General features: G+C 40.7%; 1 protein-coding gene, 1 long non-coding RNA gene and 1 other non-coding gene across 8 annotated transcripts in view; 2 read left to right on the top strand and 1 right to left on the bottom strand.

Moving 5' to 3' along the window:
* Positions 1 to 984, bottom strand: part of SEMA5A (semaphorin 5A) — a 322,127-nt gene extending 321,143 nt beyond the window's left edge. For 2 of the 4 annotated variants that reach the window (XM_048312054.1, XM_048312077.1), the window contains exon 1: positions 834 to 984. The gene's annotated coding sequence lies outside the window, so the exon portion shown is untranslated. Of the gene's footprint in view, positions 1 to 299; positions 540 to 833 lie in introns of those variants that run through there. The other 2 variants (XM_048312047.1, XM_048312067.1) reach the window with 1 other exon arrangement.
* A 491-nt stretch (positions 985 to 1,475) lies between these two features.
* LOC125329753 lies at positions 1,476 to 5,670 on the top strand. 3 transcript variants are annotated; one of them, XR_007205262.1, is made up of 3 exons: positions 1,476 to 1,713; positions 1,799 to 1,908; positions 5,409 to 5,670. It is a non-coding gene; the product is annotated as an uncharacterized LOC125329753 (long non-coding RNA). The 3 variants fall into 3 exon arrangements; XR_007205261.1 differs by having other exon boundaries at positions 1,478 to 1,713; positions 1,810 to 1,908; XR_007205260.1 differs by lacking the exon at positions 1,476 to 1,713 and having other exon boundaries at positions 1,720 to 1,908.
* On the top strand, positions 5,252 to 5,320 carry LOC125335658. The gene has a single exon (XR_007207512.1). It is a non-coding gene; the product is annotated as a small nucleolar RNA SNORD123 (small nucleolar RNA).
* Positions 5,671 to 25,945: the final 20,275 nt, after the last annotated feature.

Raw genomic sequence — 25,945 nt, 5'->3', positions numbered from 1 at the left:
TAAACTCAAACTCCCCAATTCAGAAAGTGCCGAAATACAGTCACGCCACAGACCGAAGGCAGTCCAGTTAAACAACAGCGAGAATAAAGAAGATAGGGGATTCAAATCATATTACGCAAACGCAAACATCACACTGAAAACCCACGTTTCTCACACAACTGCCGGTGCCTTCCACGCCACTTCTCTCACCAGATGAGCCTGAGCAAACTTCACTTGCTGAAGTGCGATAAAACCCCTCCGAAACGTTCCGGAGCCAGCGGCTGCCTCTCCGCAGCCGGGGCTCAGCGACAGCAACGCACCTCACTCTGCTGGGCGAGAACACGCTCCGGCGGGCGCGACCGAGGGCAAGAGCGGCGCGGGGGTCCCGCTGCGCGGAGCACCCGCGGTCCGGGTTCCAGCCCCGCTGGAGATGCGGCAGTCTGCCCGTCTGTTTTTCTGGTCCCGAGCAAACAGCACCGTCTTCGGGGAGAACGGCCGCCCGCTCTGAAAGGCTCGGTGGACTTTCGGGGGTGGGGCCGGGCAATGCCCGAGACGGGCTCCGAGCGCCGGCAGCGCTCCCCGGCACCAGTGCCCGGCGGCCGCTGCGCTCCGCCGCGCTGCCGGCTCCCCCTGCCGGCACCCTGCCGCCGCGCCCACCCGGACCCCAGCCCTCCCGGCCTCCGAGCCCCCCGGAGCGCCCGGCGGACACAGGGGCGAAGCCCCGCGGCGCCCAGCGAGGCGTCCCCGGTCACGGACAGGGCGCCCGGGAACGCGCAGTGCCCGCGGCGCTCCGAAAGCGCCGCCGCCCGCAGCCCGAGCCCGGCGAGGAGGGGAGAGGGGCCGGCAGGGGTTACCTGGAGGCGCCGTGGGCTGCTTGCCGCGGGCGAGCGGGCGGGCGGGGGCTCCGCCGCCGCGCTGATGCCCGCTGCCGCCTCACGCCACCATGGCCGCAGCTCCGCCGAGCCGCCCGGGCTCCGCTCGCTCCCACCAAGTTTGCGGCGCGGCAGCTGCGCGCCTCGCCCGGCGGCCGGACCCAGCGCCCCGCCGCGGGGGCGGAGCAGCCACGGCCGCCCGGCCCCGGCGATGCGGTGCGCGGCTCGGCTCGTCCCGCAGCCGGCGCTGCCCCGGGCTGGGGCGATCCCGCATTACTCCTTGCCCTCCCCCGCGCTCCCCCCTCCGGGCCGGCTGAGAAGTTGCAACTGGTTGAGATATTTGTCCTTGGGGTTTGGGTTTTTTATTTCCTTTTATTCCTTAATCACCGCAGCTCACAAAAACATGACCTGAGGCTGCTCCTTTACCATCAGATCTGAGCAGGGGCGCCCCAGCGCCAGTACAACTAAGCACAACAAATCCCGGCGAGCTGCAGCAAGCGACAGCAGGAGGGAGGGGAGGCGGTGGGACACGGGCAGTGCCGCCGCTGCCCGGGGCTCCGGGGCCAGGGGAATGTACCAAAAGCGGGGAGCAGCACATAGAGGAGGCGAAGGAGAGCCGGGCGCCAGCGACTGCCCCGGGATGGAAGGGGCACGGGACCGCCACGGGAGCTCCCAAGCTGCGCGCCTGCCGGGTCTCCTCACCCCTCACACGCCATGCCGCAGTCAGTCAGTCAGTCAGCCCCAATGTTCCGGCCCCGCGTCTGCGGGGGCCGGCGTGGAACCACGTAGGCAACAGGAGCCCCGCAGCAGCAACCCCAGCCCCGCTGCGCAGGGGACCCGGCGCTGACATTTCTGCCGCCACGTAAGAGCCTCCGGCGAATCCCTCTCCGCCCCCTCCAGTCCCCTCCCTCCCCCCCATGGCACGATCGACGTGTCAGCCCCAAAAGTTCATTTCCAGGCCCTGGGAGAGTCCTGTCTAAAGGTCCCGGGGCGTGCGTGGGACAGTAAGACGTGGCAGTGCGGGGCTGCAGCCGGGGCGCGCAGGCATCTCCCCCAGGTACGTGCGTTCGCATTTTCGCGCTCACCGGGATTTCGGCGCATGCCTTTGTGTTTTGTCAGCTCACCTGTATTAAACCAGGAGGTTATTTTTGTTCGTGTGTGCATTGTAATTAATTCCATCGGAGTTGTGTTTTTCTTTCATGACAGCATTTGCGCATTTCTACTACAAGCTGCGACAGAAACTGACTTTTGTTGTTCGCAGCAAGAACTCCATTTAGAAGACTAAAAGCAGTAAGAGTTTATTAAAACAAATAAAACCATGGAATTGATCCTTGCTAGAGTAATCGTATAAAAATTAGCTAATTAAAACAACTAGCGTCAAAACTTATCAGCAAGCCAAATGCTGCAAATCCAAATTGCTTTAAACTTCCAGCTCAAGGGAGAATTTTACTTTGGCTAGAATATAAAAGAAACTTGTTCAACTAGAAACATTAACAAAAGTTTGAAATTATCGTTAAAAATGAAGTCCTGGGATTTGGAACATTCCTTCTGATTACTTGTTGGTATTAAAAAAAACAACCCAAATACTAAAGGCCAAACTTTTTTTTTTTTTTTTCATAGTCATGTAACCCTGACAGTCAAGGATGTTTCCTTATTTATAACAATAAGTTTGATAAGCCACTACTGTAGTTACTGTAATGCCTGGGGTCACTTTCTCATGTGATTTCCTTCCGATACAGAAAATACTTGTATAGAAATATAAGAATTCATTTTACATCTAAAAGTTGCCGTCAAAGTAAGTGCAGATATAAGATGATTCACGTATCTGTTAACTTCTTTGGAGTATTATTAAGACATATTTCTTCACATCAACAAGTTCCACACTTTTTATGTATCTCCACCTAGTACAATACATTTAGAGTTTCTTTTTAAAGAGGAGATATATTTATTTTTCCAAGTGCTGTGTGAAAAAAATAAAACATCCTTACTTTATCTGTGAAAAGTAAGCACTGAGTATCCAAAACCAACTGCCAGCAAAAAAACCTATCAAAACTCACCACTTTTATATCTTTATGTCATACTGTGTTAATGGCATACAGTGCATTCTAAGAAAAATTCCACTGGAATCATATTGACTCTATATCAGCCCCAGAGCTTTTAAGTCATGCACTTCATAGCTCAATACTAGTTTCATGGAAGAACAGTAATGATGTCAATGCTTAATTTTATTTAATTATATTTGAGAAGCTCAAGGGCAAAGATGTCTGAAAATGCCTGTGAGATTAACCATGTTTGAAATAAAGGTACAAAATGTAACATTTTTAATCTTACATGTAACTCTGTGCTGTGTCTAAATGATAGAGTTAAACCAGATGAGTTGAGTGAGTGAGCCTAGCCATTTTAGGCGATGCAATCCCCAGATGTACCCTTGCAAGTAGGCGCTGAGGTTTTTTTGTTTCTTCACAAGTTGCACAGTGGTGTCTCAATCCTAGGCTAAGCCTCAGTGTGTTACTATATCCAAAATAATTTAAGATATTCTAATATAATCTAGGAATATTATGCTAAAGGCAAGGGAGAAAGCAGCAAGAGAAGCTCTGTTGTCTGTTTTAAGGAAGGGGAAAAAAAAGAAACCTCTCAGAAGACCAAGTCCATCCCATCCAACTTTTCTTCCAGTATGGAGCTCATCCTCCTCCTCTGCCTTGTATTTTCCTGACACTGTATTTCTCACTGATAGTAATTTTTGATCTCTCCTTCCAACAAAATAGAGCCCAGCGTATTAAGGGATGGCAGCATGTGGAAGCAGTAAAGGTACTGCAGTTGGAAGAGGAAAGGCTGCACAGCACCTTCAGGCTTTTGGCCAGTTTGGTGGAAAGCCAGATTTCAGCTCATTCCTGTGGTGGCAGGATATAAGGAGTGTTAGAAAGCAGGGAAGGGGGTGGATTTCCATCTGTTTAGGTGGGAAAGTCACAGTGTAAGGGAAGGCCTGTCTTCACATTACCCATCGAAGAATCTTGAATAGTAAGCATCTCTCACCATTTAGAAAAACAAAGTCAGATACAGTAAATTGAAAGTTTAAGTTGGGTTAAAAAGAAAAAAAAAAAAAAGAAAGAAAAGGAAGAAGGTGTTAGCTTCAGTAAAACTGAGCCCTGAGTTATGCTTCCATCATAGAGAAAGGACTTTCCTTGCTTCACAATCACAGAGTTCAAAGTCTTTATTACCACTGCATGTTGCTTTTTCCAGACCATTGAAAACATTAGTCATTTTTTGTTTAATTCATGAGAAACAGGCAGAGGAAAACTTTGAAGTCTCACAGTTAATTGCCTACTTTTGTGTTTTTTAACCACATCATTTATTACTTAGGAGAAACCCTACTGGTGGCCAAAGCCTTTCCAGAGCAGACCAGGCAGGAGGATGGTGCATACAAACAAGCTGCCTTTCCTGAACCAATGCTAAAGAACAGAGAGTTTGTGCAGTCTGGTGTCTTGAATTCACCTGACTTACATGACATTGTTGAAATACCTAATCATCAGATCTACATTACTGTTTCTCCTTCTTTCCCACTGAGATTCAGGAAAGTATTTGCCCTGCTTCATTTGAGTTGAGCGAGCCCTTAGCATTCCCACCTGCATTGAGCAGCATCATCTTCCAAGGCTGGATCACCATGAGTCTGCCATATTTAAATACCAGGCACCTGTGATATTGTTATGTGTAAAAATAGGAACGACGTCTTCGTCCCAGGGAAGCAGATGACCCAGAGGATTTAAGTTTGCCATCCTTGTCCTCAGATGGGTCTGGTAGGGAAGGACACTGTTAAAAAGCAGGCCAGGAAAGGCTGTAGCTGTGTGCCCAGTAGCAGACAAAGGGCAAGGCCAGACTGAGCATAATTTTAATTGTCTTAGCAAAAGACACCATTGCAATACTTGATTTAAATCATAGGGGAAAAAATGCCAATAGTTACAAACTTTGCTGTTTTCCATTAAATTACTGTCTTGTGTTATGTGCTGTATTTGAAGGTTAAACTGACTGTTCTGCATAATATCTATGAATTAAGGAAAGCTAGGTGAGAGCCTAAAACTTGGCTTTTGAGATCTATACGTTCTTCTGATGAGTTTATATTTGTGATCAAAAGACAACAAAATAATATTTCTCATGGCATTTCTATTATTAAGGCTCTTTATAAACAAAATGGTTTATTTTTATGAATGCATAAGATATTTTCAGCAAAGCTAGATAACAAAAATATATGTGCACTTGTATTTATAAATCTGTGAGCTGATTTTTAGTAATTGCTGCTTTCTTTCCATTAAAGTCTCTGACAGATAAGGCAGTTAAAGAAGTTATTATGTAAGTTCTAAATAAGGGCTATCTAACTTAAAGTCCCTAAAAGTAGTTAGATATTTGGTGAAAATGATGAGCTCTCGGGTACTGATTCATATGATCTGAAAATGCCATCCATTTCCTGATTCACCTTCATATCTCCTCCAGGAAAAAAAGAATATTAATAAAATATTACCGTCAGTCAAACAATTTTTATGTGTCTGTTTTTCTATCTTTCAGCCAATTCCCTGAACGGATACTTTCAAACTGAAGAGGAAGATAGGAGTGAAAATGAAGAATGCCTTGGAGAAATCCAGTCATAAAGTTGGAGGAGTAGAAATAATAGTAAATATTAATAACTCTGGTCTATTACATAGACCAGAATTTAGACTGAAATGATGTAAAGTTACAAACCTAAGACATAAGGGCTATTAAATTTGAATCAAGATTCACAGATTTTTAAATTGATATGTAATAAAAATATTTGGGTTTTTTCCCTCTACTTTGGATGGTAATATATTCTGCTGCCTTACACAACTTTCTTTTACAGGCTTAAATTTTAATTTAAGTTTTCTTTTTTTTTTTTTTTTAATATTAGCCCCAAGACACCTCTTCAAACTAAGCCAGGATATATATTAGCAATCCATTAGTTGCTCCTCTCTGTCTGCTTGTCCCGAATCATTAATATTGAATTCCTCTGTTACTACATCACCCAGCAGAACAAGTGGAATTTAGGTAGAGAGCACACACAAACACACACACACACACACACACACACACACACTTATATATGTATATGACTTTATCACTGCCAAGAGGTCTAAAATGCAGAATATAGAGCTCATCTAGACTTCAGTTTTGTGCTGGCCTTTTTGGAGATGATTGGATAGAGAGGATACTTGGCATAACTCCTGCTTTCATAGAATTAGACCATCACAATTTCTAAAAGGAATTTTAACCAGCTGTGAATTCCTCATAACTTGGACAACATTTCTGTGGCATTGATCTAGCACTAGGAGCCCTCAAACAAGCTTACCAAATGGTGGTGGTTATCCATGCACAAGAATTTAATACTGAATTCTCGAAGTAGGCCAACATCTAAGTCACTTTTAAAACGTGATTTATCTAAATTAGTGCAGACCTATGTATGAACCTTCTTGCTTTGCTTTGAGCATATCGTAAGTCCACTAAAAATTGCACCTAAATTAAATAGAAATTAACAAAAAAAAGACTAACCAGTAATGGGTTTTCCTATACAGTGTTTGATTGTCTTTAATGAGATTTAGTTCCTCTGCCCCTTTAGTTAGGCACAGACAGCATATTTATGTAACCAAGATGCTCTCTGCCTTCTCACTCTCCAAGACTGACAGTGAACACAATAAGGCAGATGTACTTGTCAAGAGGGGTTTTGTAGAAAGGGAGTCAGCAGCTTAACAAGATGTATGACATATTGGAAGCATTTTTCCATTTTTCCAGCCATGCACTTCCTATCAGATCATTGATAGCAGCGATAACAGTTACAAGTCCAGTTCAAGTGATTTTTTCCTCCGTTGCTCCTACGCTGTATTCAGTTGCCTGCTCAGAAGGAACTAGATGGTGTTGTTTACAGCCAGTCTCTGTAATCTGGAATTGTTATAAAGCAAAAAGCTTAACAACTTGAGAGGGGCTATAGAAGCAGTAGTAGGGAAAGAGAAAAGAGAAAATAAATTAAAACTAGTGAGTGTTTGTTACTGAGAAATAAAAACAAATAACCAGCACACACGCACAAACACACACACTCTGCAAACCCTACTGAATTTAGTTACTTTGATGATTTTACTCAGACGCTAAAGCCCCCTCCTCACAGTCTGGTCTTCTGTTTTGTTAGTTTAATGTCTAGTCTAATGACTAGAGCAATGAGAGTATAAGGAGGTACCTATGTCTTTCTCAATTTGAAAGGAAACCCAGCCCGCAGTTCTGCAAAGTTTTTGTGCATCTTGGTTATCACTTGTGAATTTAGCAAGTGTCATTTTTTTAATGTGTTTCAAAAATTGCCTATGAGCACTACCAAAAATCTGTCAAGAATCTGGGTTGAGCTGAACTCTCTGCTGTCAAACTTTTAGCCTTCATTCTGTGCTCTGTCCCATAGTGATCCCCAAACCAGAGATCCCACCATTTCCCAAACAGCTGTGAGCCTTGCTGGAAAAGTAAAGCATATCCATTTATTGCAGGCAGACCATTTAAAAGTGCACAGCTGTTTTCTACTATGAGTTGTTTTTTCCATTCTTATATATATATATAAATAAATCAGCCTGCATTGTGACATTGTCAGTTCAGGGTATAAGCAAGGTTATATTCCATAATGAACAAAAATTGGAAGTAGCACTGCAGGAAAATGGAAATAGGATCACTTGGTGATACTAATTTTAGTTGTATTGGGTTTTCATGGCAAGATTCTGGTAGTGGAGGGGCTACATGGGTGGCTTCTGTGAGAAGCTGCTAGAAGCTTCCCCCATGTCCAACAGAGCCAATGCCGGCTGGCTCTAAGATAGACACACCACTGGCCAGGGCTGAGGCCAGCAGCAATGGTGGTAGCATCTCTGGGATGTAATATTTAAGAAGGAAAAAAAAAGTTGTTGCACAGAAGTAATTGTGGCCACAGAAAAGAGGAGTGAGGATGTATGAGAGCAACAGCCCTGCAGACACCAAGGTGGGTGAGGAAGGAGAGAAAGGAGATGCTCCAGGTGCTGGAGCTGAGATTCTCCTGCAGCCCATGGAGGTCCACAGGGGAGTAGAGATCCACCTGCAGCTCATAAAGGCTCACAGGGGAGCAGAGATCCCCCTGCAGACCCTGGAGGGCTCCATGCCAGAGCAGGGGGATGTCCAAAGGAGGCTGTAACCCCATGGGAAGCCCATGCTTCTTGCTGCAGGCAGGACCTGTGGCCCCATGCAGAGAGAGAGCCACACTGGAACAGGTTTTTTGACAGGACTTGTGACCCCAGATGGGTCACGCTGGAGCAGCCAGATCCTACAGGAGTGCATCACATGGAAGGGACTCACACTGGAGCAGTTTGTGAAGAACTGCAGCCTATGGGAAGGACTCATATATGACAAGTCCATGGAGGACTGTCTCCCCACACTGGAGCAGGGGAAGGACTCATCTCCCTGTGGAGAAAGTGGCAGGAGAAACAACATGTCATGAACTCTCTGTCACCCCCTTTCCCCATCGTCATGCACCACTGGGGCTGAGGTATAAAATTGGGAATAAAGTTAAGCCCAGGAAGGAGGGAGTGGTGGGTGGAAGGTGTTTTTAGGGTTTATTTTACTTCTCATTACCATACTCTTATTTTGCTTGGTAAAAATAAGTAATAAGTAATAAATAATAAGTTCAGTTAATTTCCCAAAGTTGTGTTGCCTGTGTTTCAGCTGTGACAGCAATGAGCGAGTGATCTCTCCTTATGTCCTTATCTCAACCCATGAGCCCTTCATTATATTTTTTCTCCCCTGCCCACTTGAGGAGGGGAGTGACAGAAGGCTTTGGTGGCTACCCAGTGTCTATCCAGGATCAAATCACCCACTATTACTACCTAACATTTGAGTGCTTGACTTATTGCCCTTAGCAATAATTAGCATTCTGTATAGTATAAGTTCAGTTATTAAATTTGTTGCCCTCTTATTCCTTTCCATAGCCTGAAAGCGTTGTAGTTATTGAAATTATTTAAATCAGAAGTATCATGTTCAAAATATTTTTATTTTTTCTTTATATTTTGCATAATAAAAACTGCTTTATTAAAAATACTGCATAATAATTATTTGGTTGGACACACTGAAAACTTGTAAGAGATTTTGTTTCAGGAGGGAAGACCTAGCCTGAGTCAGCTCTAGGAAGCCAGAACTTGATTTTTGAAACCTGAATTTTCATAAATAAGCCTCATTGCAGAACACTCAAGCAGGAGGAGGGATGTGCAGACATGCTGTTGAAGAAAAAAAGCCACTTTTTTTTGCATTTAAGCCAAGCTCCAACTCAATTCCTAAGGGGTTTCACTACCTATTCAGATGTGGAGGTTCATTAATGACACAAGCTGAGAGGAAGGAGACCTAAACCCATGTTAGCCTTTTAAATCATGCTTTAAATAGTACCAGAAGATACCAAAAGAAGACCAAGGCTCTAATGTCCACACACCTCAAAGTGCCTCTTTTCTCTAGTGGACATTCTCAATCCAGAACAGAAGTGGGGGGCTTGTGGGGGGCATTGGTGTGTGCGCTGGTGCTACTACGTAAACAAAACATGGCCGTTCACTGTTTGTTCTTCCATCAGCCATATGTTTACAAAGAATTTAAAGGCTAACATTTTAAAAATAGTTGTAGCATGACAAAACTGTTAATGAAATAATGAGCATAAAAATGTCAGATTTCAATTGGGTTTGTCAGCAGGGGATAGAGATTCTAATTAAAAAGACAAGAGTGAGTAAAGGACAAACTACACAGGCGCTACATGGGTAATGCTATCTTCTTTATTGTAATATTCACTTCCTTGTACTATCAAAATGAAGGCATTAATAGGACGCAGTTGAAAAATGGAAAAAAATACTTGAATTATCCCAAGAAAAAAAAGGAGGAAAAAAACATTCATCCAGCTGCAACCCAAAGCCTCCATGCCTGCCAACATCCTTGACTTTTCACAAAAATAGGCTACGTATTATGTCCCAAAGACACAGCAACTTTGACCAGGAGATAAAAACTCATTCAAAAATTAAGGACTTTTCTGAGACAGTCTCCCCAAAGCCATTCATTTTGAGTAAAAGTGGATAACTAGCACAAAGGAAGAGACATGTTCTTCTGAAGTATGTATGCATGGGAGAATAGCAACCAGTCACTCAACATGCAGACAGTTGGCAGTTTCTGGTGATAGCATGATAAATCATGTAACAAAAGAAAAAAAAAGTGACACATTCATTATCGTCAGGTTCTGGGAGTGTTTTACATAGTAATTTCTCCATGAGACAAAAGCAAATGCAGCGTCACAGCAGCTGCACGTGGAAGCAAGAAGCTCTGTGAAAAGATAAGTGATGACTGTTTTCCTTAGGCTGTCTCCTATGACTGAATGGTGACACCCTGAGGTCCTCCTGCTTTCGATATTCTGGAAAAGGTGTGAACTGTGTTCCTCCACCCGTCATGATCTTGCTGCTTCCACCATGTCCTCTGGCCTCTTTGGAGAAAATAAGCACAGACCAGCTCCAATAGACATATGGGATAATCGATTTTATTGCCTTTTTACTTGTTTAGGTACTCAGATTTTGTCTGCATTTTTCTAAACTATTCACATTGTTACTTCTTTTGTTTTAGAGAGGGAACTGGAGAGATGTTCTATCATTTGAGGGAAAAACTGTATGAACTGGAAAAACTCTTCATGGTCCTAAATGCTTTCATTCTGCTGCTGTGATCAAAAGCAATGTGAATGGACAGAATACTACTGTTTTATAATTTTATTTCGCAATGTTTGAGGAAATTAATTTTCAAACACTTCTACTCAACACTTAATGGTTGATGTTGCCAGGGTTAGCAGACATGGAGCTGCCATCAGGAATGCCCTAGATATACTTTACAGCAGATTGTCAGGCAAAGCCTCCCACTTGGCTGATTAAACAGGGTTGTTCTTCTTCACTAGCAGCAGTAAGAACACCAGTAAGCATTTCGAAGTTTTGGTCAACAGTGAATCCTTGGCAAAGATTTTTTTTTTTTCTGACTTTAGTGGGAGCACGAATGGGTTGTGTCATTTCTGGGCTGATACAACCAAGAGCCTTTTAAGGAAATGAAGTGCCTACAATTCTCTTGCACACCAGTGGGATTTGCAATTAGAGGAAAACTAATAGATAGTATAAATAAATAAAGCTAAAAGTTCCTGCTGAATTTAGTGGCATATTGCAGTACACTGCAAGTCTTAAAAGTGACACAGCATGAAAAACTATCCTTTAAACCTGAATCAATTACATTCTGCTTGGAACTCCCTACAAAGGAACACACAAAACAAAGTTCAAATGCATATTCTGTAGAGCAAATACAACTGAAAAATCAGGAGGAAAAAACTCAGAGTGTGCCAAAATACTCTTCGGATTTGTTAGTCGAGATCATGAAAGAAAACCAAAACTGAGTCTTTTCATTTTAAATGAGCTTTCATTTCAGTTCCCAAATTCAGATCACTCATCCAAAAATACAGCTAACTAACATATATCCTGTGTTGCCTAACTATGCAACATCAAGAGTTCTTGGGGGGGGGGGGGGGGTTATCTATTTAAGACCACAACAGTACTGGTTACTGCTGATAATGTGTTGTCGTCTACAGATACCATACCTGAGGAAACCACAGAGAAGTTTATAACTTTGTGTATTTACTCAGTGGTTACCACAACAGGACTCTGGTTTCATTTGGATCTACCAATGACATTAATGTTGTATCAAAAAACAATCAATGGCAGTCCTGCTTGATAGAAAGTTACGCACTGTGTTTTTCTGTGGAGGCTGCTACAGATAAACTCTACAAATCTGATGGGGAAAAAAGCCATAGATGTTAAGATATTATAATCAGATACAGAGATCTGAGAATTCCTTAACACTGCCAGGACCTAGGAATGAAATGTCTAACTATATCTGATTAAAATATCCTTAAGGGTATGTTTTGCTTCTCAGAAATTAATTACCTAACAAACATACATCTTTTCTTGGTATTTATTTTCTTCTTTTTCTTATAACTCTCTTCCTTGTAACTGAAAGTGCTGAAGAACAAGTCTTGCTGATTGTTTTGAGTGTTTTTTTTCTGGTAACATTATAAACGAAAATACATATGACTAAAGCCGTGGAAAATGTAATTTGTTATGTCACAGCAATCACTCTGCATGTGTACAGCTGAGTTTGATGATACTAGACCCTGCTTGTTATAAAACCAATAGCAATGGCCTCAAGGAAGGAAGGGTAGATGAAGAAAGACTGATGGCTTGAGGGCTCAAACTAGTTTGGGTCATGAGGAGCTAAAAGGGAATGTTTTAACTTGCCAATGCATTGCTATTCTAATGCCAAGGCAGAGGAGTAGAGGCCAAATTAACATCTCATGTCTCATTTCAAGCATATTCCCTGTCTTTTACCAAAGTCCTTTTGATTATTTTAGAATAGAGAAGGGGGAAATATTGTGCTATGTATATATCACTTAAAGCACTTTCTAAAAAGATTAGTAAGAGCATAACAAGAAATACTGGATTTTCAATGGAGCTTGTCATGGGATGTTGGAACCCTGAATTCAGAGAATTTCAGTCTTTCAGTGCTGACAGGCAATGATCCTCAAAAGCACACTGCATATGACCTGAGGCCTTGGGAAAAGCTTCCCAAATTATGTGATAGCACTGAGATTGTTGCTGTGTAATTAAAAAAGAAGTTTGTTATGTCACTGGGTGAAATATGTAGAGATGTAGAAAATTTAGGTTTCTGGGATACGGTAATATATATGTAACAAGATGGAGGATTTTGAGTGTAGGTTAGTTCTTCTTCTTTCTTCTTCCTTCTTCTTCACAAGCCTGGGTGATCTGGTATTGGTTCAAAAAACGACAGTGCAGAACATGAATGATTAGTTACTGGATTATAAGTAAAAATAAATTAGTTGGAATTCCATAATTGGGTAGTTTGGACTTTAAAAGACCTTGGAAGGTAGAACTCGGGGCCATTTCCACCTTGTTAACTTAGAGGCACATTCTGTGCAGCTGTACCATAGATAAGAAATAATAAACATCTGAGTCCGAGGAACAACCCTGCGTCTCCTGCGTTTCAATCCGAACTCTAAGTAAAAGAACCAAGAGATAGAGAGAGAAAAAAGAAGACAAAGAGAGAAATTTAATAATGGGACAACTTAATTCCACCCACTGAAAAGAAAGCATTACAGCACTTCCAAAAATTTGTCAATGCCCCACTTGTTTATGTTAGTTAATTCAAGGTGACCTGATTAGAAAAGCTTCATCTTGGAAAGAAATAAGAGCCTTACACCAGTGTCTGGATAAAAACAGGAAAACTTTTATCCCTCCAAATGTTTGTTATTGCTATCTTAATGCTGAAAACACAGGGAAAGCACAACAGATCCAGCACAAACAAGGCTGACTCCACCAGCATCCCCCCCGCATGCCAGCCACCAATGCTGGACCAGGAGCTCAGACAGTGCTGTTGCTCTGGAACCACTTTTTAACCTGATCTCTAAACAACTGATGAACAAGCATACAATAAACTGCAAGTTCTTCTGTAGATAGAATAACAATAAGAGAGAACAACATTAAACAAGAATTATAACTCCCTACAAATCTCACCCTATGGCATCTCCTGATCTTGTCTGATAGCTGGGAGAACACAGACTCTGAGCACAGCTCCACAGTAGAGAGCCGAGAACAAAGAAGGAAAGCTGGAAATGCTTCAGAGTACATTCACCAGTGTGGGTGCTTACTTTTTTTAGCCCTACTTTTCTTTAGCGCTGGAGGATTGCTTGATACAAAGGAAAAATAATTTAAAGAGAAGCAGAGATTCAAAGCAAGCAGATGAGGAAAAGGAGAAAGATAAAAAAAACTAAGGGTAAGGAAAAAAGGAAAAGGCAAAATTATGTTGCCCTTCACTGTATCAACCAAATAATAAAATGTTTCTTCAGTGTTATGCCTGAAATCCACCCATTCTTTGCCAAACAATATTCAGATAGTCCCTGCACCCAGAGCACTCAAATTCTTTAGTGCAAGAGATGGAATAGGGCAATGGTCCATCCAGCCTAAGTAACCTGTCTCTGATGGTCACTCATGTGAGATTCTTAAGGAAGAGTTAAGCAAGGCAAACATACAGCTGCCCATCAGCGATTCAGGACATACAGGCATCTATTAACACAGGATCTCTGCACACTTGTACAGTCCTTCACAGACCTATGTTTCCCAAATTTCTTCCATCACTGATGCATCTACAGCATCTTAGGCTGAGGAATGCCACAGCTGAAGTGTCCTTTGAAAGGGTGCACTTCCTTTTGTTTTGAACAGCTTCCCACCTAGTTTCCCTAGTCATTGTATCATAAAGCAAAGTGATTAGTCATTACCTATTTGTCCTCTCCAGACCACATACACTTCTCTGAATCTCAATTTTCTGTCTGTCCTTAAACAGGAGGAATCAGAACTGCAAACTGCCTTTTAGGCTTAGGCATGTATGGATTTGCATAGTATTAAACCTCAGATAGAAGCAATAGGAGGTTATCCTGGTTGATCTCTATCCTTTTATACTACTTCCTAACATCCAGTACTAATTTTGACCACTACTGAGTTGATGTTTTCACAAAAGTAGCTATTGCAATTCCAGTATCTTGTTCCTGAATGACAACACCAAGTTCAGAATCCATCACTCTCATGAAGTAAGGGTTGCTTCCTTCTCTGTGCCTTATTACAGTTGCATACATGGAATTTCACCTCCTCTCTTATCCATTCACTCCACATTCTGAGGTCTTTCTGCAGAATTTTTAGTTGTTCTTCATCTTTGAGACCCAAAATAACTGTATCATCTGTATGTGCTTAAGTACCTCTTGCAGTACATGAAGAATAACAGATGAATTTTCATCAGATTATATCAGACAGAAAAGCTAAAATTAGTATTACAAGCACTTGAGGAAAATGCAACATAATGCTATGCGTACAAATGAAAACAGTATTCTACTGATCTTTGGTGGAGTTGGAAAAAACCTACAAAACTTGCCTTTACACAGAGAGTTTGGGTTTCCAAACAATTTTCTACAGCTTGGATTATTTATTTGACCAGCAGCATCAGAATGTAAGACACTATTGTCAATTCAGTTTGAAGTGATCATTTTGAGCCATAAGTTTAAGATCTGATGATGAATACTGACAAGAACTTTTTGAGTTTGATGTTTTGACGAAAAAGTGCAAGAACTACAACTGGCATTCAAGTGTGTTAAACAATGGTCAGTCAGTGAATCTGGTTATTTCTGGAGCTCTGCTGAGGTTATTGAGGAACTGCAAGTAGTACAATGACAGAACTGCACCAGTGAAAACAACTAAGTGTGAATGCACAGTGCCAGACCAGCTCACAGCTTGCAGCTCCTTTTAGCTTCTGGTTCCAGCTGTAACTGGCCACAATTTAAAACAAGTAAGGAACACATAATAGAATGCTTTTGGCCAATGTCTGCTAAATATTAAAATTTCAGACACCCATATCTCGTAGATAATAGGTTGGCACTTCCCCATCTTTTTCTTCATTTTAATGAAGAAAATAATATGAGTAAGTTAATTTATATAAAAACACAATTTTCAAAGTCCTCTCTGTACTATCTGAGATAAAGAAAACTAATTGAAGAGGTCATGATAAAAAAAATAGTGGATGAAGGAAAAACAGTTTTGTGGAAAAGCTTAATTAAATTCTTTGTGTAATAAGCCTCTGGCTTTTGAACACACTGAAAAAATTAGGCATAAATCTTTACAAACAAAAGGAGAAACACAAAAAGTTGCAAAAATGAGAAGAAAACAGGATATTGATGAAAACAAACAGAAGAACAGGATTAATATCCCTTCAAGGCACTGGATTATCTTCTGATAATTCCTATTTTCAGGGATTCAATTAATGAGTATGGAAGTGTGACTGGGTCACTGTTTCCAGTAGACACAGTGGGTTCACAGCTGTCTGCATTTCCTTCCCTATTATTCAGAGATTTAAGAAAAAATCTGTACAGGTGGGAGTCAAATACCATCTTTAACGAGTAGCCTGAGGACAAGGCTGGGCTTTTAAGGGAAGTTATTTCCTTTTATCAGTTTAATTCATTGTGGCCTCTGTGGAAGAGTTGTGGCTCTTCATACTGTAAATGCTCCAACAATTTGTACATCAGTCATAATGTAAAAGGTTTCTAACACCACTATTTTAGGCTACAAAGTTTTTTCTGAATAAATAGGACTGCCATAGAAAATACCCATACATATCCAGGTCCCAGTTCTTCAATGTTCAACGAATTTTTATATCCTATCTTTGAAATATGGCACCAAAACTGTCCATCTTATCCATCAAGTATCCTATTAAAATTAAAACAATAATGCATTGAATAAATTGAGCAATTTTGAATCAGAGGCAGGCATCTGTCTTGTTTTGAAAGACAGGTGTCTGCTAAGGAAGGCAGGAGCCTCCCTTGGAATGGAAAATGTAATCCTCTTCCCTCCAAATTATTATAATTTTGGAATTAAGGGGCTTTCAGGCAAATATATGGGAAATAGGAATAACAGTTCTTTACTAGTATATATAACAAGGCAATAATACAGAAGCACTGGCTTAACCCTGACAGAGCCAGGATACAGCCTGACACCCTGTCGGGCAGGGTGGTGGTAGCAGTCCAGTTAAATGGTGGCTGCAGTCCTCTTGAGGTGATAGATGTGGTTCTGTTGAAGCAGTGATCCTGTAGAAGGGTCTGGTCCTCCTCGGAAGGTCCAGTGGTGGTTATGTAGCTCTTGTCCTCTGAGAATCCAGTCGGAAAGGGCTAAGAGTGGTGTTCCAAACCTCAGATTATATCCAGGTAGGAATGCTTGGCTCCTCCCCCTGGGCGGAGCATCTCACAACAGGACTGTGTCATTTTATGAGTCATGCAGTGAGGCTGGACAGCCCATTAACAGAAGATACCCCCCAGAGGGAGTTATCAGGAATGTGTCCTGGAAGAGATAAAGAACCCTGCCCCACCTGGATTTAACAGATGGTGATAGAATACATACTTTAGGTTACGTCTTACATTGTAACCTAAGACAGCATCAGACCCTCGTATGAAAAGATTATACTTACAGGCAAAAGGCAATATACCACATACACACAACTAGCCATTTACAATGAGCCTAACTGGTATCTAAATCATCTAGTAAAAATATTAATATAATTCATAATAGTAATTATAATAATAATGATAATGATAATAATAACAACAACAGAAAATACACAGAAAAATCTAATTAATAATGACACTCATAAAGAACTGCTTTTCAAAAAAATTTACTAAAATCTACCCCATTTCTCTGATGTCATGATCACCCTTCTTGTTTCCTGCCAGTTGCTCTGGTTGATGGCACCATGCTTCCTCAGGCATGAAAGGGTATCACAGGCACTTGTCAACATCCCAGATTTTCCATCAGATTTAGATCTGTGCTGGTGACTGGAAACCCATTCCCTGGGGTGCCCATGGGGCTATTTTCATAAGTTTTCCTATCAGAGCCTGCCTCCTCTCTGTTTCCCAGGCAAAACCTGGGAGGTGCACTCTGCCTCCCCTATCCCTGTAACCCTGCAGGGATTGTTTGACCCACTGTGACTACATGGGGGTGCCTACCCCCAGCCTAAGCATTCCCAAAGTGAAGCCAGTGTAGGCAAGCATCACGTACATGTCCACCAGGCAGTTTCTACCACAGCTAAAAACAGCTCCCACCGAGGCAGAGCCAGACATGTCCCAAGCCCCCATGTTGCCAGGTGCCTACCAAGCCTGTGACCTTCTGCTAGCGATGGCAAAAGTCATATTTACTGGACTACAGGTTAATGACTACAGAAGTTCATAGGTATCACCTAGTCTTTCAAATCATATTAGATGTGAAAAAGTCCTAAGTATCAGTGAAACCCACACATATAATACTGGAAGCATATGAACATTTTAAAAGGTGAAGAATACATGCGAGGTCTCCCATTTTTAGACTTTTCATGGACCTTCAATTTTGTCAAAATTGGAAGAGACTGCAAGAAACCATCTTACCTTGGTAAATTCAGCTGTAGCTAGCTTTGGTACCTTGCTTTTCTTGGCAGATACTATCTGTTTCTAAAAAAATCCAGCTGAGGAGACATCACAGTCTTCATGCATTTCTACCCATATTATTGCAAAGGTTTTTTGTGGTCATTTACCTTAAACTGACATGTTGTTTTCCCAAGTGTGATGGAGAGCAGTTTATTTTCTCCATTTTCCAGTTACCCTTAATGCTTATGTAGACAGTAACAAAACTTTCTTTTTTCTTTTTAAGGAAAAAATATTCTTATTCCTTCATCATTTCCTCATAGGTCACATTTTGCACACTGCCAACAGTTCTTGTCCCTCTCTTCCTGATTCCCTTCTGATTTCATCTCACCTAAAAACTCCATTATCATCTTTACCTGAAGATCTCAGATACTGCTTCATTCCAGACCTCTCTTCCCTCAAAACATTACCTTTGTAGGGTAAGATCAAGGCATGCCTTGCTGATACGGCCTTGGCTGTCATCTCAAGTTCAGTACAGCTAAAACAGAGTGCTCTCTCCCTCTCCTTCCCTGCCTCTTCTCCAGATTCTGAAAGGACTCTTCCTGTCCTGCTAGTTTCAAACACCCATAACCTGGATTCCAGGTTTAATTTAGACTCTTTGCTATGCCCGCAGAACCATCTCTATAACTTGGCCTTTTTCATCCACTCATGCTGTTAAAGTTCTCATTAAGGTCAGTTATTTTACAGCTCCCTTACTACAACATCTTGGCCCCAGAAAAAGGCATTTTTGTCCTGGGCACATCTACTTATACACTGCTGCCAAGGCTGACTTCAAAACCCACCAGTTTGATTTGCTCATGCAGCTCTTTGCAAGGTCGACAGTAGCCCTCACAACAAACAAAAAAATCATTTTTAAAAACATTGACATCTATTCTCATTCTATGAATAATTTTTCATTTATTATCCAGGAATGAGGTTCAAGCTTTAATTAGTCCACCTATTGCTCCATCTGCTTATTTGTTCAAAAAGCCTATATGGAGCTCCCCATAAACATACATAATGTTAGGCTTTTCACTTCCCTGGTCCTTTCACACTCACATCTTTGCTGTAGTGCCTAATAATCCTCCCCCAAAAAAAACAACTGCTAATTATTAATCTGTTATTGTGTCGAAGACAAGCACATTTAATTGACATTGTCCCCTGATCTCCTGGAACACTGGTTTGTCTTCAGTTTTTTACCCTTTATTTTGGATGGACAATATGCTCTTTTATGTAGTGAGTGTCTGATCTGGGCTTGGGTGTCCTAAGAACAATAGTGATAACAAAATTAGCACTTATATTGTATCATACAGAAATTGAACTGATGCAACCCAGCAAATAAATTCCTAAGCTGGGATCTTGCACAAGCATTGTAGTTCAGAAAGTTTAGAAAAGCACAAACATCTGCCAACATTGCAACATATTTGTTCTCATTAGAGTTGCAGAGGCAGTAGTCCTGCTAAAACCAGTATAATTATGTATAAATGATGTTGGCAGACTTCACAAAATGTGTCAGAAGGACAGAACCAGATGTTTCCTGGACTGCATATCCTCAGTAGGTTTTACACCATCAATTTGCAAATAAAACTGAAGGCCTCTTTAGTGAAGTGTGTTTCTCTCTCTTTCCTGAAAAGACCATCTTCTAATACTGAACAGAGATAGTACATAAGTTACCAATTAAGTTTCCAATCACTCAGGCCTTCTAGGCAATTCAGCTGATCTGCCTTGTATTAGATTCTACATATTTCCTTAATCCTTGAATTTATTGATATTTTAACTCATTTGTCATTTCATTTCTGTTTCCAAAACTTAAGAGCCTAAGTCTGCTTCCACAACTTTCATTCCAGCTTTTACCTGTGAGTGTGATGTGTCTTGTACAAGAAGTGATTAAAGAAGTCTGTGCTACTGAATAGAAGGCTACTTCTATTTGCACGGGTTTTTTATCTCCATACTCCCAGTTGTCCATGCTCTCTGTAAGCTTTCTTTCGGAGGAACTGCAGTAGCCTGGATCTAGTGGGTATTGCAGGTTCAGGATTTTGCATCATCTCTCTGTACCTTACTCATTATCTCTGCCACAAAATCCAGCTTTTCTGTTCCCAGTTTTATATAACTTCCATTACCTATGCTTTCTTATTATTCCTCAGAGTGCAATACTTACTTCTACACACATACAGATCCCTTTACATATAGTGACATAACTTCATATAGTGATGTAATCCTGATACCTATTTCTCTAAGGTCAGTATTTCCTAGAAGCAAACATATCCTTTAGTGATAAAAGTAAATATCTATTAGGTATTCTGCATCTCAAAGGGGAATACTAGTAATTAGGAATAAAAGAATTTTAAAAACTGGAGTCAGGAAGCATGGGTTTTCCAGCAAGTATTATAACTTAAATACATACACATCTCCAGAAAATTTACTGTTAGAGCATTAAGAAAGAGTCCAGTCGTAAGGAGGGAGGTAAAAGCCTGTCTTATTATACACCATGGGACTGTTTCTCCTGATAGCTAATTCCTGATTAAGTGGTCAGCACCACGGCCTGATTCACACTGCACTGATTAGGCTTTGTCAGGCAATGAAAACTCAGCGTTATGCCTATTTCATCTCAAGATACATAGAAAATATTCCTCTCTTTTGTTTATAGTGGCTGGGATGAACTGCAAGAAATCCATTAGTACAACTATCCCAATGTGTAGAACCTATTAGGATAAACATAGCCAAATTCCTTCCTTCTCCTTTTTCTTATACTCTGGGTAGGGGATCAGAGGAAACTCATGCATAATTCCTTATTCCTTATATTTGCAAACATTCTGAGATCAGAGTCTTTCTGCAGAAACAAAACAAAACAAAATGAAGCAAAACAAAACACTTGAGGTATTTTTGATAGTGAATAGGTCTTTAGCTGGACTTACTCACTGCTGAGACATTGATGCAAGGACAAACCATGAAAGAGAGCATAAACTGACAAGAGATTGTTTCCTGAAAAGAAAAAAAAAATATAAATAGTTGCCAGCCATTGCTTTGGAAAAAAACCCTAATGGGCTCTTTCATACTTGTGCTTACAATGACTTAGTGATGTATTTTCTGGGAACATCTGATCTATGGAAATAGTTAAAAGAAGAGTAAATGTCTTCCACTGATTCCCTTGCCTTCAATGTTCATGTATGGTCTCCATCTGGGCTCATGTAGCAGGGATCATGTAGGATGGATCATCCAATGGTCCCAATGAGCAGCCCTTTATGTAAGCCAGCAACTGAGGTTTTGTGAGAAAGATGCATCTTTACGAACATTGTCAGTTTAAGCGGAGATAGGAGACATATATAGCTGTTTGACATTCCACAGCTTGATATACCAACCTCTGCCAGCTCTGCAGAGGAGGAAGGGTGAGGTCTGGCTTCAGGCATTGCATGAGTGCAAGCTGACATGTGGTGTAACAGTCTGAAACAGTCTGAAATCTGCCTCTGACAGATTTATCTTGAGGTTACAGATGACTGTCCAGATGGACTGGAAATCTCTCCTCTGGAAGGTATGCAATTTCTATTTGTAGTCCATTTGAACTCCAGTGAATGACAATTTGCTTCAGTTTCTCATCCAATTCAGCTGTTTGTACAAAACTGAAGTTCAAGGATGATAGTGGTGCCCAGAAATCTATGGGTTTGAGTAAGTAATTGAACAGACTTAACTGCATTAACTCCATATGCACAAATAGTTGAACACCTTCTGTAAACATCTCTCAGGGAGAGTCTTAATATTACTTTGCTGTGAATCACAGATATTTTACAGAAAAGAAAGGGATCACAGTATGGAACCATGCATCTTGAAGGGAGCTAAAAGTGTCCTTAGCATTATAAAAGAGAGAGAAAAGAAAACTAGACTGAGGCAGTCCAGTTTTCTCAAGCCAAAGACAGAAAAAATTATTTATATTTCTATTTTGGTGAAATGAATTGTCATGAGTAGACTTTTCCCCTTGATTTACAAAACTCATTACCTATCAATCAGATATCCAATAAAGCAAGGTTATATTTTTCACATGGTATTCATGAAAGACATCCATGAAAAGGATGAAAAAAGCCACAAAAAGAATCTGTAATTGATAAGGATACCCAAAAGAGATTACTTCTAGGCCCTGGCTAAAGATTATTCTATTTCAAACCTAAAACAAAGATAAAGATGAAATTTGAAGAAATTTGAAATTTGAAGAAATCTGAAGATGTGGAAAGAACTTTCACTCTTCTTCCACATATCACCTTGGGCTATCTTGGTTATCTCACAAATTGGTTCCATTTGTAAATGATGGCAGCTTTTTAAAAGGGAAACTATTTTCTTAAAACATAACCAGCTGGTTTTCCTTTCAAACATGTAGGTACTCTGTAGTTGTCTGGCTCTGATATTTGAAGGGCCTCCACCAAAAGACCAAGATGTATTTGGGCAGATATTTTTCTAGGACTTTGTATTCTATATGTTAAGTTGCTTAAGACTTCTGCCTTCAAAGGAGAAAAACCTATGCTGAGTTCTCTTCAGAACTTTTGAAGAACCCTTTATCATTACAATCATTATGACAAATTATATGGAAAAATAAGTAATTTTAAGGACTAAGCTTCCAGTGTTACTCATGGAAATGTAAATACCCTTCAGAAAAAGAAGGCTTGTATTATTTAGCTTGAGACTGAAATCTGTTCACAAAGGCACATGCTTTGTTCTCTCAGTAAGCAGTATTTACATAATGTTAGTTTGCTAGGCACAGTTGGACTGAAATAGAGGAGTACTTTACTTATTTTAGTCTGGCCTTTGGAGTTATTTACCCCTGGGAACAACTATCATTAGAGAAAGCTGTTTAGTTTTCTTAGCATCTGGAATGATAGTAGCTGGTGTCTTTTTAAAACGACTTCAAGATGTCTTCTCTAAAAAACGTCACTAACTTGTCTCCGGGACCTAAATGGGTTGGTAATTGATGGCCCTTTTTCTCTGATCATTGATTTTTCAGTCTTCAGGGTAGTATCAACTATGGATGGCACCTCTTGCAAAGCTTTGAGATCAATTGGGAGCAATGTAAGAGCAGAATAGTGTGTACTCATGTCATGATGATAAAGATGAGGGGTTCTTGGGAGAAGCTGCAGGGTATGTCCTCGTGATTCAAGATCTGTGTCTTCTTTGCTTATTGGGTGTTCATCATCTCTGTCTCTAAAAACTTACTTGAGAGTACTTGAAACCTGAGGCCACAGGAGTATTAGGTCACTTTAATTAGCAGTACACTGCAGATAAATGGGAAGAAAATTTGCTGCTACACTTTGATAAACTCAGCAATATATTTACTATGGATAGTACTGAAGAGGAAATAATTTGCACCAGCAATAAATTACTAGTCATTTTTAGAAAGATGATTTAAGTTTAGGGTGATGATGTAGAGCCTGTTTCAGTGTTGCAATTTTTTATATTTGGGGATAAAGAAGTTGCATTATATGTAGGGACTAGAGTACACTTGGAAGCTGAGCTGACTGGGGAAGAAGCCTCAGTGGTGTTGCTACCAAAAAGGTACTTTGAGCTCTGTTCTCAATCAGGAAATAGAGGCATACATGATCTTCCTTTCTTCTATTTTTTCTTTTATTTTTATGCCTCTATATTTTCTCTACATCAGCAGTGGAAGTTTAGCACAAAAAACCAAGTTCGTCCAATTCACTGCTTTTAGAGCTATATCCTTACTGACAGCAAGAGACAGATCACGAAAGACCATAGAAGAGATAAAAAAGCTTCAAGTTGTTACTTTTTGCTTTTAGAGAGTGATCTCATTTTGTTATTAGTGCCTGTATTTTCTTCTCCTGGAAGAGAATGACTGACAGATGAAGCAGCTAAGTTTTTTTCTTAAAACAATGTAGAGAGAAGCTTTGCCTCTCTGGGTGAGGCACAAGTCTCTCATGTTTTGAATTCAACTTTTAAAATCACTGTGATGCCAAATATTCTGGGAAATATATATATATATATTTATATTTAATTTTAATTTGAAGAATCAGAATTAAAACTGGCAGATTTTACAAGGAATTAATGCCTGTTGGCTTGAAAGGACAGGTTGCAGAATGAATGACAGATGAGCAGACAGGGGCAGTATGAGAGAGTTTTGGAACTGCTGTCATTCTTTCTTTTACGACCTCACTGGATGAAGGGCTGAAAGAATTACTGATCATACGATTGGGCCAAACAACAGCACTGTTTGAAGACTTCATTGTGGTATACACTGAAGTATAGCTAGAATGATTTCCAAAGAGATGAGCTCTTATAGAAGAACCAAAAAGTCTGAAACTTAAAAACAAAGGTTGAAAACGGTCCTTCTGCAAAGCATCTGTTCAGAGAACAGGAGGTTTAAATAGATACTTTTTCTGTATCACTAAGTTCAGCACTATCAGCTCAGCTCCTTGAGCCAATTTTCCTTGTGATACTGACTTTGTACAGATTGCTGGACTTTGGTTTGGGTTGGTTTTGGGTTTGCTTAGTTGGTTTCTTTTAATATGATAAATATTTGTTGTTCCAAATGAAAAATCTTAAGCGCCTTCACTAAATAGATCAAAGACTTTTGCTTGTAATTTTCTCAGAATTATATAGAAAGTTTGTAAAGAGTCTGATTTCTGGCATGTGTGTCCTACAGAACATTCCACAGGTAAGATAAAGGAGAGTTGAATTATGTTTCTGATGAGCTCAGATTTCACTACTGTCCTGGATTCAGCAAGGACAGGGTTAGCTTTTTACAGTAGCCAGGAGGGGAACATGGCCAAACTAATGTTATTCAGTACTTTCTCAGGTCACTCGCCAGAGGCAGGAGTAAAGGATTCTCTCTCTTGTTTCTTGTTGGGGGAAAAAGCATGGACAAAATGGTCCAGTACTGTTTTACTTTCTGTGTAAGTCATTTTTTTGTCTTATACCTTTCATTATTAATATTGTTGCTGTTACTGTTCATTTTTCTTATCCCATTGCTGTTTCCCATAAATTGTTCTTATCTCGACCCGTGATTTTCATCTTTTGTGCCTCCTACTCTCAACTCCATCCTCAGAGCAGGAAGGGGGAGAGGAAGGGGCAGGGAGCAAGTAAGCAGCAGCTGGTTTGGGACAGTCTCAGTGAGGACACCGAATTGGGGAGTAGTATTCCTAAACCATAACAACTAGTAGTTTTGGAAGGTAAGCATAACACACAAATGATCTGGTGCAGCATAGCAGCACAGAGAATGCACTTTCCAGTGATTACGCATACCCTGCTTACAAAATTTGTATTTCAAATTACATAGAAAGAACAATTGAACACCATCATAAGCTACATGGTAGAAGAACCAGGGTCTAAGGAAGGAATAATGTATAGGAAAAGATGAGCCTGTGACACAAGTCCAAGCCCAATCGTAATAGATAGTCATACTCTTTCAAGTAGTGGTGCTTGTAAAAGAGGTTCTTCTCTCTCAGCATCTTATCACCATCACCTACAAATTTATGGCCACTCCTCAATTGGCGGTGTAGGCTGCACACATCATATAAAACTGGCCATGTTACCTTGGCAATTTAAACTATTTACATCAGAATTATACCACATTGGGAAGAGGAAGATGATGTGATTTATCACAAAAACTGTGATATACCTGAAAAACATGTTTAACTTCCTTATGTTTAGTTTTCCAACGAAAAACCAATGTTTGGTATGACCAGAGCACAAGCCCCACGTTCTTTGTCCCACTCTGCCATTTCCATTTGCCTGTGTATGACGACTGAGTGTCAGACACTCTTGTGCTACCCTATTTTGTGCCCAGCCATAAGACTGTTATCTCTAACAAAGCCACATCTGAGTGAGTGGAGGGACTTGCTCCCAGAGGAGCAACATTTCTTATTTTTCTGTAAGTAAGGAAGTCATGCACACTACGTAGCTATGGCCAATCTTCTCTGAAATGTAGTCAGTGATCCAGAACATATATACCAGTCCTTGGAGCACCTCCATCTCTCTTGCCAAAACAAGCAATAGCAACCAGCTACAC

This window comes from Corvus hawaiiensis, chromosome 1, assembly GCF_020740725.1.
Source record: "Corvus hawaiiensis isolate bCorHaw1 chromosome 1, bCorHaw1.pri.cur, whole genome shotgun sequence".
Lineage (NCBI taxonomy): Eukaryota > Metazoa > Chordata > Aves > Passeriformes > Corvidae > Corvus > Corvus hawaiiensis.
The sequence above is the reverse complement of the archived record's forward strand: the minus strand, read 5'-3'. Positions and strand labels throughout refer to the sequence as shown.